This window comes from Siphateles boraxobius, unplaced genomic scaffold (assembly GCF_051911475.1).
Source record: "Siphateles boraxobius isolate OS27281-9 unplaced genomic scaffold, OSU_SipBor_1 86, whole genome shotgun sequence".
In the NCBI taxonomy this organism is placed as follows: Eukaryota; Metazoa; Chordata; class Actinopteri; order Cypriniformes; family Leuciscidae; genus Siphateles; species Siphateles boraxobius.
In genome coordinates, this window is record NW_027509215.1 from 4,572,501 (window position 1) to 4,588,557 (window position 16,057).

Below are 16,057 nucleotides of genomic sequence, written 5' to 3' on the forward strand. Positions count from 1 at the left end.
TCTGCGCGATTGCGTGACGCACAGAGCACAGAAAAACATACACCTCAGTGAGCGCGCTAAATAAAAAAACATCTCCCAGCATCGTTTCTTTTTGGATATAAACACTAGAAATTGACCATATTCATACATGAAGATTTGCTGTACGCATAATAACTGGCAAGGGATATCGGACACAACCATCACAACTTCATTCACCACGTCTAAAAGTAAGCTATATGGCTTGTTTAAGCTGTTACGGTTAATTTGACTAACATTAAATCTAGAGGGAATAGTGGTCAAAACAGCATGCCTCTTTATACAATATTATGTTTTCAAATATAGCTTAAGGCTGTCAATAGATTCAAATAAAAATTAATGGTGGCATATATTTTGTATAACGTGCATAAATTCACGCAGACATTTGCCACAGTTTCTTTCAAATCATGCTTTAAAGCCAAATATGTTGCTCTTTCCAATGACCAAAAACAGCATAGAAAATTGTTAATGATGGTTTGTCGTGTTTTATGTTTCTCTTGAAGCAGGTCAGATGTTATCAGGGGGTAACTTGGGGGGCAATGTGAGCAGAATTAATATGCACCCAAAATTCAAGATGTGGAAAAAATGTCCCTAGTATGAGTTAATTTATTTTTATAACATATGATATTAAAAAAATATTTCCAGAATATTGACACAATTGCAAATGTGATTATGATTTTATACAGCAGTCCAGTAAACAAAGAGTGAATATTGTGGTGTGACATTTTAGACGTAGGCCTAATAATATTCTGTTTTTGCTCTATTTCTCCAATAACAGTAGTTTCAAACAAGCCACAGAAAAAGAGTAAATCCGCGTTTTTTGTGATTGAGTGACCTAGTTGCTTGGATCCAGATTGAATCTGCCGCTTTGAACGAATCAGTTGAAGTAATGCTTCTATGACTCGTACATTAAGACGTTGATTTGGGGCCACCTATTGGCGGTTTTAATTTCGCTAAAAAAACTTATTTTTTCTATATTAAAATGATTATATTTAAATAATTAATCTCATAACATTATTTATGGTCTTGTAATTGCAGTGTAAATGCATGGATTGAAGAAAAAAATGTTTAAACATGTTAAAAATGTTTTAGAACATAGTTAGAAAAAAATGCCCCTGGAAATCAATTTAAGGGGTCAAATATGGGCTATTAAAGTGACGTCCAAATGAGGAATAATACACAAGTGATTTATACTGAATTGATTGTTATATAATGCATGTCAAGTCTTCTCAGCAGAAATAAAGACTATTAATCAAGATTCACTAGAGATAAAGAAACATTACTATTATTGATGTGGTGGTTTGGAAGAAGCACTCCTGAGAGCCACATAAACACGTTATGCTAAAACCAAGTTGCTAATGTGAGAAAGAAACAATTAAAATTCAACACGGGGACAAAAGCATCATTTATATTCACTTTTCTTGAACAACGAAGATAGCGTTTAAAGGATTATACAACAGAAAGTTTTAAACTTGAACACTGCATTTACACTAGATGCAAACAGCATGTTCCAAATTATGTAAAATGGCTTATAATCACTGATATTATCATTGCAGAAACTTGGGTTACACTTTATTTTGATGGTCCACTTTAGACATTGTACTATATCTATAGGTAACTTTGCAACTACATGTCAACTAACTCTAATCAGAGTATTTGCAGACTGTTAGTAGACTGTTAGGTAGACTATGTTAAGTTACTTATAGTCAGTAGAATGTCTGTTGGGGAGCATCATAATAAAGTGTTAGCATATACAGTATTAAGCAAACAGTCTATTAATGCTCTAATGAGAGTTAGTTGTCATGTAGTTGCAAAGTTTCTTGAAGCAGAATGTCTAAAGTGGACCATCCGAATAAAGTGTTACCAGAACTGATGCTTTTGGTCTTTTGCCTTCTTATGAAATTATCTTTTGATTTTTAACTAGCTACACTAACAGTCAAAAGTTTGGGGTCAGTAAGATTTTTTAAGTCTCTTATGCACAACAGCTGGATTTATTGGATTACAAATGCAGTAAAAACTTAATATGCTGATTTTCTGCTCAAGACACATTTTTGATTATCATCAATGTTGAAAACAGTTTTGCTATTTCCCATTTTTGTTGAAACAGTGTTAATTTTCAGTTTTATTAATTTGATATTTTATTATAAATAGTTAAAAATACAGCATTTATTTGAAGTACTTTACAATAAGGTTCATTAGTTAACATTAGTTAATGTACTAACTAACATTAACTAACCATGAGCAATACATTTGTTACTGTATTTGTTCATCTTTGTTAATGTTAGTTAATAAAAATAAAGCTGGTCGTTGGTTGTTCATGTTAGTTCACAGTGCATTAACTAATGTTGTAATAAAGTATAAGTAAATGTTGAAATTAACATTAAGAAAGATTAATAAATGCTGTATAAGCGCAGTTCATTATTAGTTCATGCTAACTAATGTAGTTAACTAATTAACCTTATTGTAAAGTGTTACCGAAATCTTTTGTTACATTATACATTTGTATTGTCACGTTTTATCAATTTAATGCATACTTGCTGAACAAAAGTATATATTTCTTTTCAAAGAAGATAATAGTGTATTCACGATTATAGCTAAACTGAGTCCACTAAGGTTTAAATCAATCAACAAACATGGTGAGTCACGGCATCTTCTCTTCTCTAACACATAGTTGAATTCTATACTGCTTGACAATCATAAATAAACCAGATCTCATGGGAAAACGTAATTTTTTCGAAGTGGCGATTTCAATAATTGCTTTTTTTATAAAAGCAATAAAATGTCATGCATTACATCAGTTTTACAAAAGCTAAAGGGCGTCGCATATACATCAGCTGCTTTACAGTGGTTTCATCTGTTCATTATACAAATTCTAAAGTGTAATATTTTGTTTTTTATGCCATCATAATCTTTCAGTGTTGTTCCTGGAGGTCAATAAAGTGTGCTCTACATCCTGTCTGTTTTAGCGCACCCAAGCAGGGTGAAAAATATATTAAAATGAACTGTCATCAAAAATAACTGACCAACGTATCAAAGGCAAGTCAACATCCTCTTTCCTTTCCACAAGATGAAATCTTTCACATCTACTTTGTGAAGATGTGAAGATGATTTATTGATCCAAAGGTGTCATAAAACATAAAGCACACAGCTGTGTGTGTGTGTGTGTGTGTGTGTGTGTGTGTGTGTGTGTGTGTGTGTGTGTGTGTATGTGTGTGTGTGTGTGTGTGTGTGTGTGTGTGTGTGTGTGTGTGTGTGTGTGTGTGTGTGTGTGTGTGTGTGTGTGTGTGTGTGTGTGTGTGTGTGTATGTGTGTGCGTGTGTGTGTGTGTGTGTCTCATATGTGATGCAGTCTGAACCGTCACCTCTTGACCTACCCTCCTCTTCCTCAAACAACACACATCAGTGTCTATCTTTTATTTCCTTCCCTCCTGACACAGCCTCAAAGACATCTTATATATTTTTTTCTTTTTTATTAGATTGTTCACGACAGAAGGGATAGAAAATGAAGGAGAAAAAGAGTAATGCAACTCAAATCTGTTAAACTTTCTCAAACTTCTACAAACTACTCCTAAGTGGCTAGAAGCTAGTCTTTGGGAAAAGCAGTAAGCTACACAACAAATGCGAAACAACTTAGAGTAGAAGCTATTTAATTGGACAAATAACATATATACAGTATGTATGCATGTATGTATATATATATATATATATATATATATATAGGGCCTAAAAATTAACATCTGAACATCTGAAGCGCTTCCGCACAAAGATGGGAATAGTGAACGTCCTGGTTGCGTATGCAACCCACCGTTCCCTGAAGGAGGGAACGGAGGACGTAGTCGACGGTCAACTGAAATGGGATCACGCCAGGGAGCCTATTGTCTTCGAGTATTATTGAACGAGCCAATACACATTGGCGTGCGAGATCTGCATCTCACACTCCGCCCCGCAGCGCGGGAATAAATACGGAAGTAGATGCACGCACCATTTGCTTTTCGCTGAGGAGCCGAGCGTAACTCGGAGTCAGCGGTGGTCCAGCGGTAGTGGCAAGGGGACTACGTCCTCCGTTCCCTCCTTCAGGGAACGGTGGGTTGCATACGCAACCAGGACGTTCCCTTTCAGTAGATAACGTCAGACGTAGTCGACGGTCGACTGAAATGGGATCACCCTTTGAACACGCCACTAACGCTGCCACCTTCCAGTGCCTAGACGAAAGCCTTCTGATCCTCCCGACGTTTTAGCGGAAAAGGACAGGGCTTAGGCCAGGAAGTCGCTGATGTTCCACAAGACCCACTCAGTTAGACTTGGTAACACTGGGAAAGCGTGCCCAACATCGGAAGGAAGGGACGCTGCGGAAGCCCAACCAACCCCGAAAAAAGGGGGGGGGGGGGGGGGGGAAATACGCATATGAACTGGGCGGAGGACCGGGCAGTAAAACATATGGAATATCACTGGGGTGGCTCCAGCCTAGAGAGGGGGGAGACAACACCGATTTACAGTGACGGCAGGACTCTGCCAAGGGAAAGACACTGGCTCACCTTGGGGAGCCGTATCATGGAAGAATACACATATGGGGTCGCCGTAGGGACCGCAACATATGGACCCAGCCTAACACGGGTTCCACACTGCATACGAGTGGTAGGCGTAACACCGGACGTTCCGCCACGTCCGACGTTGGAGGGGTGCGGAGGAGCTCAACAGGTTCCGGATAAGGGAATTCAACTGGAGCAAAATGGCGCACGTATCCGGTCCGTAGGAGGGGAATGGCGCAGCAAGCCGACACTGAACCGGGGCTCACGGTGTTACTGGCTTCTATGAGAAGAGAGCATACCGGAAGCAACCGGTTCGACACGTAGGCTATAGAATCTAGCAAACGTATTAGGTGTCGCCCAGCCCGCAGCTCTACAGACATCTGTCAGCGAGGCACCCTGCGCCAACGCCCAAGAAGCGGCAACACTCCTTGTGGAGGGAGCTCGTAGTCCGGGGGGACAGGGTTCACCTTGGGACTCATACGCCAAGATGATGGCATCCACTATCCAGTGGGCCAACCTCTGCTTGGAGACAGCCTTTCCCTTCCGCTGATCTCCGTAACAGAAGAAGAGCTGCTCTGAGGTCCTAAAGCTTTGCGTTCTCTCCACGTATAAGCGCAGAGCGCGAACGGGGCAGAGAAAAGCCAGGGCTGGGTCTGCCTCCTCCGGGGGTTCACAGGTTCACCACCTGGTCCCGAAAGTGGGTGGTAGGAACCTTGGGCACATATCCAGGCCGGGGTCTCAGGACAACGTGAGAGTTAGCCGGCCCGAATTCCAGGCACGATTCGCTGACCGAAAATGCGTGCAGGTCCCCTACCCTCTTGATGGAGGCCAAAGCAAGCCGGAGAACTGTCTTTTGGGACAGAATTTTTAACTCTGCTACCTGCAAAGGCTCGAAGGGCGGTCTCTGCAGTGCGGTTAGCACCAGAGATAAGTCCCAAGAGGGTATAGAGGGGGGGCGAGGCGGATTCAATCTCCTCGCTCCCCTCAGGAACCTGACGATCAGATCATGCTTCCCCAGGGATTTCCCGTCTACTGCATCGTGATGTGCGGCAATAGCGGCAACATACACTTTGAGGGTGGAGGGGGACAGCCGACGCTCCAAAGCCTCTTGCAGGAAAGAAAGCACGGAAATGATCGAACACCTTCGGGGGTCTTCTCTGTGAGAAGCACACCACTCAACGAACAGGTTCCACTTCAGGGAGTAAGCAAGCCTCGTAGAGGGAGTTCTCGCTGAAGTGATGGTATCTATGGTGCCTGTGGTAGATTACCTAGAGCCTCCGCGTCCCGTCCAGGGACCACACATGGAGTCTCCAACAGTCTGGACGCGGGCGCCATATGGTGCCCCGTCCCTGAGAGAGTAGGTCCTCTCTCAGAGGAATGGGCCAGGGAGGAGCTGTCGAGAGGAGAAAAAGTTCGGGGAAGCAGGTTCGGTTGGGCCAATAAGGGGCAACTAGCAAAACCTGCTCCTCTTTCTCCCTGATTTTGCACAGTAGTTGTGCCATCAGGCTCACTGGGGGAAACGCATACTTGCGGAGGCCCCGGGGCCAGCTGTGAGCCAGTGCATCCGTGCCGAGGGTCCCCTCGGTGCGGGAATAAAACAACTGGCAATGGGACGAGTCCGGAGAGGCAAACAGATCTATCTGTGCGGCCCCGAAGTGGTCCCATATCAGCTGGACCGTCTGGGGATGGAGTCGCCATTAAATTCCAGTAAATGCTTGCCGAGCAGCGTCGTCTTGAGGCGTCTCAAAGCAAGGAGCACTGCTAACAACTCGAGGCAGTTGATGTGCCAATGCAGGTGGGACCCCGTCCAGGTGCCAGCTACTGCATGCCCGTTGTACGTGGCCCCCCAGCTGGTGTTGGAGGCGTCTGTGGAAAGCACAGCATGCCTGGACACTTGTTCTAGGGACACACCGGCCCGGAGAAACGAAAGGTCCGACCACGGGCTGAGGGTTTGGAGGCAGGCCGGGGTGATTTTCACACGGAGCATGCTTCTCTGCCACGCCCACCACGGGACTCGGTCGCGAAGCCAGTGCTGGAGTGGTCTCATATGAAGCAGGCCGAGCGGCGTAACTGCGGCTGCCATATGCCCCAGGAGCCTCTGAAATTGTTTCAGAAAAAAACGCTGTACTGCTCTTGAAGAGATTCAGGCAGTTCAGCACCGACCGGGCGCGATTCTCTGTGAGGCGCGCCGTGTGTTGGACCGAGTCCAGCTCCAAACCGAGAAAAGAGATCCTCTGCACGGGGGCGAGTTTGCTCTTCTCCCAGTTGACCTGAAGACCCAACTGGCTGATGTGCTGGAGCAGCAAATCCCTGTGTTCGCATAACTGCTCCCGAGACTGCGCTAGTATGAGCCAGTCGTCGAGATAGTTGAGAATGCGAATGCCACGCTCTCTCATGGGAGCGAGGGCTGCCTCCGCGAGCTTCGTAAAGACACGGGGTGACAGGGCCAGCCCGAAGGGTAGGACTTTGTACTGATACGCCTGACCCTCGAACGCGAAACGCAGGAATAGCCTGTGTCGCGGCAGGATGGAGACATGAAAGTACGCGTCCTTCAGGTCTATCGCTCCAAACCAATCTTGGGGACGGACACATTGGAAGATGCGTTTTTGCGTTAGCATTCTGAACGGGAGCTTGTGGAGGGCCCGGTTCAGGACTCGCAGGTCCAAGATTGGTCGTAACCCACCACCTTTCTTGGGTACAATGAAGTACGGGCTGTAAAAGCCGGTCTTCATATCGGCTACAGACACCGGCTCTATCGCGTCCTTCGCCAGCAGGACAGCGATCTCCGCGCGCATGACAGGAGCAGATTTGCTCGACATCGAAGTGAGGCGAATGCCACTGTACCTGGGCGGACTCCGGCGGAACTGAATTGTGTAGCCGAGCCTGATGGTACGGAGGAGCCAGCTGGACGGGTTGGAGAGCACCTTCCAGGCCTTGACGAACCGGACCAGGGGGACCAGAGGCACCACAGGCATACCCGGGGTGGGGCAGCGAGGTGGAGGACAGGGACCCGGCTTGGAAGACCCGTGGGCGGCCCGAAGCGGGGTCTGAGTGAGCCGTGCTCCACTTACCTGACTCCACGGGGCAACAGAGGATGGGTGAGAAGGCGGATGACCGGGTCCTCGAACGCATCGTGTTGCCGGCTGGCGAACAAGAGGGGGCTGGGGGGAGCAAGGCTGTTCCACAGGGTCGCAAAACCGCCAGCCTCACCCTCTTGGGACCCAAGGACGGAGAAATTCGCTCTTTCGACAATTTGGGTACCACTGGACTCCGGAGAGCCAATGGTGGAACGGTGACCATCTGAAGAGCTAGTCCCCCCATAGGGTGGGTGTGTCGGGGAGCCTCGGTCCGAACCTGGGTGGCAGAGAACTGTTGGGCGCAGCTCTCCGCCACGTCGCCGAACAACCCAACCTGGGAAATTGGGGAGTCCAGGAACCGAACCTTGTCCGCATCTGCCATCTCAACCAGCTGAGGGAGGAAGAACTACTTACGAGACTGAACAGGACACGGTGGAGGGTTCCACTCGAGCCCGACTGCCTCGGCGGCCCGTTTCAGCATAGCTGACAATTCTGGATCCGGCCCGGGCAACATTGAACTCCCAGAGGGAGACAACGCAGCCGAGTCCTCATCTCCAAAAGTCAGCTCACCCTCTGATGCTGCAATCGACGTCCTGTCCACCAGGGGAGCACCGAGTGAAACCGCTGGCCGACCCATCACAGATGGAGCCCACAGGGAATGGTTACCGAGCGGGACATCCAACACTACCCTCCGGTCACCCATCCCACACAGCACCCGTGCAGGTTGGGGCGTGGTAATGGGGACTCGCTCTCCGCGAACGCGAGTCTCGCCCTCAACACTGCGACAGTCATGTTCCCAGAGTGAAAACATGAGCTGTCCACAAAAGCTGTCTCAGCGTGCTGTAAGCCCAAACACGTGATACAACAATTGTGACCATCAGAGAGAGACAGGGAACAACTGCACCCAGAAACGCACGGGCGGAATGACATCTTGAAAAAGACGCAAACGCACCCGTGTTGCTCTTTTAGGAAGTGAAAAACTCTCACCAGTGCTGGAGCACACAGGGGAATGACCGCGGCAACACTAACACAGGAATGGTGCACCCTGTGTCAGTGAAGCACTCACTTTCTCGCCCTCAACCGACCGTCAGACAAACAAACACAAACAGAAACTTGGTTGCTGTGAGAACAGCAGTTGAGAGCTTGAAGCTCGCGATCACTGCTGCACTTGCGCTGCAAACACCGACACCAGGAGAGACTTCCCAAAGAAGCGCCGACACACTCGCTCGTTGTACAACAACACTCTTCAGATCCAGACATGAAGCTCGGCTCCGAAGCGAAAGGCAAATGGTGCGTGCATCTACTTCCGTATTTATACCCGCGCTGCGGGGCGGAGTGTGAGATGCAGATCTCGCACGCCAATGTGTATTGGCTCGTTCAATAATACTCAAAGACAATAGGCTCCCTAGCGTGATCCCATTTCAGTCGACCGTCGACTACGTCTGATGTTATCGACTGAAAGGGAACTGAGCTCCCTTTTATGTCTTCTTGCGCTTGAACGGACAGATTCACACAAAATTATGTTAAAAAAGTTGCCCTTTTCCAAGTAAACATAGTCGTTATGGCTTAAGTGCATGTAGGAAAAAGACAACGCATGTGTACAGTATCAGTATAATGGATCCGTGCATTAAGTCTTAAAGTGACAGCAGCCTCATATTCCATATGTTGTTTTTAATGCTAATCAAAAAAAAAGGAAAATCTCTCACTGTTCTTGACTGAATAACTGTTGTAACTTTATTAAAGATTCATCTATATTTAATGTATACAATGAAGACTATGCATTGCTATTTTACATTTGATTACTTTATTCAGTTTATGTTCGACCTACCTGAAAAGCACTGTTTATTTCATTATCTTTGTTCTATTGTATTTATTTGTGCTATTGCTTGTAATTTGATCATTTGTTCTTTTTTTGTTTTACTGACTGTTTACTTATCTTTAAATAAGGTTTTACATTTATATTTTTTAGGCTATTTTTAGCTGTTATATTGATATTAAAGCAGCACTATGTAGTTTTTCAACCTTCAATAATATATTTCCAAAACCCTTGAGATGGTACATCGACTTACAATAGGTTTAATGACACATCTGCCATAGCCTGAAAGTGTCTGTATCGCTTTTATTGGCACTATGTAACTTCGGGTTTCGGGTAGGAACCCGAGCACAAAAAGAACTTCAAAATTCGACCGCTTTACGGCATACGTCACTTCCCCCATTTCCTCAAATTCTGACGTGAGAGCTCAACTAGTGTTTGATTGCCGTCTGTATGTTGTCGTCATGGCCGAACCAACAACTACTCCTTTTGTCAGAGGAGACAAAAAAAATAAAAATAGGGAGGGTGACGAATTAAAAGCCAGGACGAGGATCAATATTGGTCCAGCGTTCGCTCGCTGGCGTGAGCTAAAGGAGGAGGAGGGGTGCCAGACCGATGCTGACCTGGCCGTCATGATTTTAGTAAGTTTATATTGCTTGCATACTATCTCTATTTTTTCGAATTTGTTGTCTGCCTGGCCATGTTACGGAATCTATCTGGTTCTTCATTTATCTTCATAGTCATGTTTGTTTTGTTTTTTTTCTGGTGAAAGTGTCTTGCCTCAGGCTATAATGCAAATCGATTTTACAAATTTGCAGATTCATCTATGGTAGCTTGATATTATAATATTTACGATATATGGCTATTACCTACCACATAAACATTGAATTGAATTAGCATATCCATAATGTAAAACAGTAGCCAATAGGCTACTATAATGACGCTGGCTTGTCAGCGTGAACAACGCGATCTTTTGGAGTTTGAAAAAAAAAATCATGAAATTATATTCATATGACATGCTGAAATATATGACAATTTTCATGGGATGAAGAGATTTCACACGCAACGCTGGCAGTCTGCCCAAGACGTGAGAACTGGCGAGAACTCAAGACGGTATTGGCTTGTCAACAAATGCACGTGTGACTGATTTTACAACAGTAGTAGAAGACAATACTGTTTCCTAACTGTAGGGGGACCCCGAGAACAAAAACTGCATAGTGCTGATTAAAGAAGAGAATTGTGAATTTTCACTGGTATCTAAAATGTTGGTGTCATAACAGAAAATTCAGCTTTGCCATCACAGGTACTTCAAAAGTCCATCATTTGTATAACAGTGTTCTATAACTGTCTAATTTGCTGGGTTATGATTAAAACTGATATATCTTTGGACGCAAAACACACACACTTGTCATATTTTAGTGTTGATGCTGTTGTCACCAACAGCATTCTGGTTGTTTTCTCTTTGCTATCGCTATACCTTTGCATGAATTTCAATTTCATGCATTTAAATTGTCAACTGGCTTCAATATGTATAGATGTGATTGTTGCAATGGTTGAGGATTGGTCAGGAATAAAAAATTAATAAAAAAAACGTGGGACTGTCACGTTGAATGGGTAAGATTTGAGTTTGCCATACCTTGGCTTTTGGTGAATTGATGCCACTGTCTCTGTCTCTCTGTCTCTCTGTCTCTCTGTCTCTCTGTCTGTCTGTCTCTCTCTCTCTCTCTCTCTCTCTCTCTCTCTCTCTCTCTCTCTCTCTCTCTCTCTCTCTCTCTCTCTCTCTCTCTCTCTGAGACTGGACAAAAAAGACAATACTTGCAGAATACAGCTTAAAGCTTCATGAATAAAATGGCACAAGTTTATGTTCTAATATGTTGTAATATTGTGGCAGGATTTTGCTAGCCTTGAGTTTTACCCAGAGGATCAGCACACCAGAATGAAAGCAGCGAATGTAACATCAATATTTCTATTACTGAACGTGTTCGAAAAACCTCACCATTATTGTCCTCAAGTCCCAAGGGTGATGTGGGAATACAATATCCTGAAGCAGTTCTTTGGATCTCTATAATTTTGCTTGGAGCTCTAGGGATTAAAAAAAATAAAATACATTGGAGCTTTATTTTACAGAATCAAAACCAAATTGGCAGTATTATGAGAAAAAGAGAATACACTTACTCTTTTACAGCCATACACACTGATGAAAACTATACTTGAAGATCCACCTTCCCTCCGGTGTTAATTTTACCCACTTACTTAGACTGAAATGACAATGATCTAAATAAGACAATAATAAACTGCATAATTTTGTTCTTATAGTTTTTCTAAATATTTTCTTGTTTAAATTGTTATTTTAGTGTATATGTTCTACTATAGTAAGTAGATATTCATATTTTGAATTAGCTTTGATTTTCTATTAAAAATTGTTTTTGTTAATTGAAATAAAGCTGGAATAAAATATAAAAATGAGATGAAAAAAAGTAGAAATGTTGCCTTAGTAATTAACTAAATTAAGTTTAACAACTAAAATTATGCTAAATATATATATATATGTATTTTTTTTATTGTAAAGCTAATAAACATTATGAAAGCACATTTAATTGCTAAAACTTAAACTAAAATGAAAAAGTTTTTGTTTACAAAAATAAAAGTATATAATCAGATAAATATATAATCAAAACATAATCATTTAAATTTTAGTTCATGATAATCCGTAAGTAATTTTGCAACATTTGTGGATACAATGGAAGCCAGTAATAAAAGAAAAATCACAATAATGGGATCCTGCTGCTATAACAACTTGTCAGCTCTTCCACAAATCACAACATTGAGAGCCACTATGTGTGAACGATGTGTCTTCGAGATCCAGGTAACTCCTCTAATAACCAACTGGCCTTCAACCTCTAGGCCAATATCACAATCTGATCTTCTCTGACCCTGCACAACACCATGCCACATTTTGTTTCGACCCCACTGTACTTTCACTAGACCTTCCTAGACACTTCATTTCCGTTCATCGACAAAATAAAAGCATCTTACAGGAATGTCATGTTACTTTCATAGTCAGACCTGACTCCAAGCTATTGGCTTCACTGTAAAGGAATAGTTCACCCAAATATTTTACAACAAATCTAAATGAATCTTTTTGGTGAACTGATTCAAAAGAGTCAACGAGATGAATCAAAATTCATCGTGAAAGTAACACTAGTAGCAACATATCAGTGAAGAAATCTAAATGAATGTTTTTGTGAATCACTGGGATGAATCAAAAGACATCATATACCAAAATTTTGGGGGTCGGTAAGTTTGAAAAAAAAGTGTACTTTAAGTCTCTTATGCTCACCAATATTTTAAAACATAATTTCTTCCTTTGACGTCTTTCGAAAAATTTCGAAAATGTTTGCATTCATTTCACCTCAGAAAACAGTCCTTTAATGCTGAAATTGCAGCAGTGCAGGTCATCCATCCATGTCTACCTTCTTGTTTCTGCCTTAAATCGTAATATATAAACAAATGTTTCTCAGTTATCTTCTTGATGTGGTTGCTGATAGATGTCCTTTATTACAGTATACATATGTCGGTCTTGCAGCTAAACAATAGCATGTGTCTGCATTGGAGAAATCACACATTAGGTCAGCATTATTTATTTGCTCACAGCTTACACGTCTTAGGTGCAATATATATACATGACACAATCGCTTCGGCCTAATGTCAATAAAGCAGCTTATGGAAAGAGATTGCAGTGGAACGACCCAAAGGCATTGAACAAGCACATGGCCATTTATGTACACATGCTATGTTTACATTATGTGATTTGATAGAGATTACATTGTTCACGTTGTATCAGAGGAATAAGTATGATATGTGGGAATTAATTATTAAAAACAGACAAGAAGAAAGAGGAATATTGCACAGTTCAGTCTCAAAAGAGACGTAGAGGATATGATCACGTTTGATATGTAAGCGGTCGCTGTGTACTCTGCATAGTAGCTTTCTAAACTACAAACTTCGTATAACTTAAAGTTAAATCACAATCAAGCTACTCTTTTGAAAAGGTATTAAGGTACAGCAAGCTATTGGAATAGTTAACTAAATCAATAAGAAAGCAATATCATTTTAATTTGACAGAAAAATTGACACTAAATACAAGGTAAAACATGCTAAATCATGTGATGAAACAACAGCATTAAAGGTACAATATGTAGGATTTTTGCAGTAAAATATCCAAAAACCACTAGGCCAATGTTATATATTTTGTTTAGTTGATTACTTACAATATCCCAAATGTTTCAAACAATAGCAAATCGTGAGAAAATTGCGATTTTAACCAAGGAAACGGGGCGTGAGAGCAGGGGTGAGGAGTCGCCAGTCAATGACGTCATGTCCACGTTACCCTCGGTTTCCGCCACGTTTGACCTCGTACTGCCATAGTAACCATGGCGACAACTGACAACTGGCCCGTTATGCCTAGCAGGACACTCACGCTGTTGTTGTTTTGTTCAAACATTTTGGACCATGGCAAGCAGACTTTGAGACAAAAAGAGGACTAAAACGAAGAACAACATCTTTCGAGATGCCGAGTGCTCCACGTATGCGACTAACTTCGACTTGACAGAGACGCGAGTGTTGCATGTACTTTTATATAGGTGAGCAAATATACATAAAACAAATGGTATCAATGTTAATCAATGTTATTTAGTTCAACTTGATGAAATGTTAGAATATGATCTTTATGTTCTTCTAATGTTGATCTAGCTTAACGTATTTAGTCTCATACAGCCAACACACAACCTAAATAACAACATTCAACACACTCAAATGCCGTTTAGTGTGGTAGTGTTACTGTTAGAAGAAGTGAAACAGCGCTGCATTACCTCAAGTTTAATTCGTCTGATAATCTGACGTGTGTGAGTATTAATTCAGCACTTGCGTGTAGTTCGGTAGAATAAAATGTCCTTATTCTTTTATATCCGCGGGACTCGCGTTGCGTGTGGCCCTGGTATAACGTTACGTCTAGCAATCGCGCCCTGCTTCACACCACAGTCATGTTAAAAACATCAATGTATTCACTCATCCATAAAAGATCCATCAGCTTGACGACAAGATCCAAAATTCAGCTTAATGTGGAATATACGTCATCAGTATACGCCTTTGTTATTGTAAGAGTTTAGCGACCCCTGGTGGTGAAAAATCCTTGCATATTTTACCTTTAAACTAAAGATTTTTGTAAAAACTAAAAAAAACTAAAAAAAAAACGTCTTGGTTACATATGTAACCCTCGTTCCCTGAGTAGGGAACGGAGACGTTACGTCAGATGACGACGAATGGGGGTTTCGCTTAGAACACCTATCGACTTCGAGTATTACAAAACGAGCCAATGGCGATGAAATGCCATGGGTCTGCGGAATTTGCATAGCGTAACTCCGCCCCACCTCGTGGGTATAAAAGGAGGACGCTCGGCAACATGCAGATATGTCTTCGCTGAGGAGCCGAGACTGAACTCAGGCGTCTGCCCAGCGGTACAGCGGAAGTGGCAGGGAGACGTAACGTCTCCGTTCCCTACTCAGGGAACGAGGGTTACATATGTAACCGAGACGTTCCCTTTCGTAGTCACTCCGAGTTACGTCGGATGACGACGAATGGGGGTCCCCGTGAAATCACGCCACCTTCACAGCTGTCTTCCAGTGCCCTGCGAAAGTCTGATCCCCCTGTCGTGATACTGGCACAGACGAAGGAGTCCTACTTAACACAGGAATATCAAGGTACACTGGGAAGCATATGCCGCAGCATGCCTACCCGTAGGGAGGACTTAAGATACACATATGGCCGGAGGGCTACATATGGAGGAACACTGGAGTGACCAGCCCGAGGGGTGGCAACTTTCAACTCCAGGAGGGCAAGATGGCTTGCCAAGGGAAAGACACATGCTCAAGGAGGCTTACAGTGGAAATACACATGTGGGGGTTACTCAGGGAGGAACCATGCACACGGAGGCACCTAGCCGACGTCCAGGCAATAGACACTGGCGCCAGCGTCAACAGTGCTGGAGGAACTCAGGGCTTCAAGAGGAAGGCTCACCTGAGGAATAATCGCACGTATCCAGTCCGTGGAGTGGAATGGCGAGCAAGCGAAGACACCTGAGCGGGTCCAGTACTAGCTAACTGAAGCGAGTACACTAGAGGACACAGGCTCCACTCGGAGATTATAGAATCTGGCGAATGTGTTGGGTGTCGCCCAGCCTGCAGCTCTACAAATGTCTGCCAGCGAGGCGCCATGTGCTAGAGCCCAAGAGGAAGCCACACTCCGGGTGGAGTGGGCTGTCACACCAAGGGGGCACGGTCGGCCTTGCTGTGGGTAAGCCAAAGCAATGGCGTCCACTACCAGTGAGACAACCTCTGCTTTGAGAGAGCCTTTCCCTTCAGTCTCCCACCATAACAGACAAAGAGCTGGTCTGAGGTCCTGAAACACTGCGTTCTGTCTACGTAAGCGCGGAGAGCGCGTACTGGACAGAGCAGTGCCAAGGCTGGGTCTGCCTCCTCCCGGGGCAGCGCTTGCAGGTTCACCACCTGGTCCCGGAAGGGAGTGGTGGGAACCTTGGGCACATATCCAGGCCGGGGTCTCAGGATC